Source organism: Aplysia californica, unplaced genomic scaffold (genome assembly GCF_000002075.1).
Source record: "Aplysia californica isolate F4 #8 unplaced genomic scaffold, AplCal3.0 scaffold00244, whole genome shotgun sequence".
NCBI lineage: Eukaryota > Metazoa > Mollusca > Gastropoda > Aplysiida > Aplysiidae > Aplysia > Aplysia californica.
In genome coordinates this window covers 33,372-35,093 of record NW_004797514.1, presented here as the reverse complement: position 1 = coordinate 35,093, position 1,722 = coordinate 33,372, and the positions used below count along the sequence as shown (strand labels likewise).

General features: G+C 41.9%; 1 long non-coding RNA gene across 1 annotated transcript in view; it reads left to right on the top strand.

Moving 5' to 3' along the window:
- LOC118477839 overlaps window positions 1–414 on the top strand; it is an 11,684-nt gene extending 11,270 nt beyond the window's left edge. The window contains exon 2 of the long non-coding RNA XR_004858638.1: window positions 203–414. This is a non-coding gene — a long non-coding RNA (uncharacterized LOC118477839). The remainder of the gene's footprint in view (window positions 1–202) is intronic.
- Window positions 415–1,722: the final 1,308 nt, after the last annotated feature.

Genomic DNA, 1,722 nt, shown 5'->3' with positions numbered 1-1,722 from the left:
GAGGGGGCAGAGAGATTTTGTATTCATTTTATTTTATTTTTTATGGTGGGGGGAGGGGTTGGTTGGCTGTAGACCCGTGCCTGCTTTGTGCTGGGTATCACTAACAATCAATGTGATTCGAGTGGATGACATTATTAAGTGATATGTTCTTATTCAACTTCTTTCTGGTTTATTTTTAACTCCATTCTCCCTTTTCTTTCAGATTTTCACTGCGGGTGATTGGAGGGCGTGGCTGGTAGGTTTTTCTCCTTGATTCTTCTCTTTCCACCGTGTTGCTTCTGTCCTTTTTACCCTTTTCCCTGCACAAAATGTCAGTTATTGTGTCAATGTGCTTCTCTTTACTCAAACAAACAAATAGATTCTGATTTTCTCAAGTTTAGCCCCTCCTCCTTGTGTTGAAAACGCAAAAAAAAAGAAACGGTATAGATTGTATGGGAAAAGAAATCACTCATGGCTGTGATGATTTTTCTCCCTTGTTTCTATTGTTGGATCAGAGTGTTGGAAGATTGAGTTGTTGTTTTCGTAAAGGCAGGCCACTCCTTTATTTCTTTGTGTTATCCACATTGTTATGTCCCCAAACGAAGACGTACTACAATTATGTACAAGCCGAGACCTGTTAACTCTCTCTGTCCCTAAATTAATTGTCAGTGCAGGTGGTTGGCGGGTGCTCTGTGTGGTTTGCTTCTTCTTTCCTATCAAATACCTGTCGTCCTTTTCTGCCCGCCTTCTATTTTGTGTTTGTTACTTTCTTGTAACTCCTCTAATCGTCGGCACTTCTATGAACTTATTGTGTTGCAAGTGCCGTAAAATTCTTACTAATCAATATAATTCGTTCAAACGACACAGAGAAAGGCTGTAATACATTAGGAGTGGTTTGGGGGGGTAGTGCACCACATATCCACACACTGCGCGGCATTTGCGCGGAGGTGTTGACATGACAATGTTACAGGATTGTCATGAGACATTAATGGGTGGTTGTTGCAGGAGTTGTGTTGTTTGAGCTGGGGGTTTTCTCCATAGGAACGCAAAATTATTAATATCCCCCCCCGTTATTTTTACGCTTGTCGAAGTGTTCTTTAATGCCTCAACTGTTTTGTCGCCTTGATATGCTATTTCTGGTATGTTTTCTGTATGCTTTGATGCGGCGAACTCTTTCTCTAGCTCTTTTATTATTCATCCTGATTTTTTTAGGCCTTATTTGCATTCTCTGTTCGGATGACAAGCCGGGTACACTGCTTGTTTGTGATTGTCTGTACGTGTCTTTTTATCCCAGGACGAATGGACATTTTTCTGTCGATTCTTTCTTTTGACCTCAGACATGTTTCATGGAGACAAGTTTTATCGAGTGTCTTTGTCGTTTTGCTGGGATGTTGTATCCCTCAGCCCGGTTGGCCCTGATAGGCAGAGTCGAAACCGCCTCCTCAACAGTCTAAATTGTATTGACAAGGGCGTTTAACTCCTGCATTAAAATAGAAATGCTCTCATGGCCCCCGAAAAAAAACCCCTCCCCTATGCCTTAAAATTAAAACTGAAAGAGAAAAAGTGTGGTTATAGTTTTGTTCGTCCTAAGTGATTTTTGCCTTGTGGTCAATGGAACAATAATGCAATACGGACCTCACATTTTTGCCCCCTCCTGTGTTGTTACAGAACACCTGTGGTTGGTCCAACTTCTTTACTACCATTTTTGATTGTATGCCCGTCCGTTTGCGGGGCCGGGGGGGG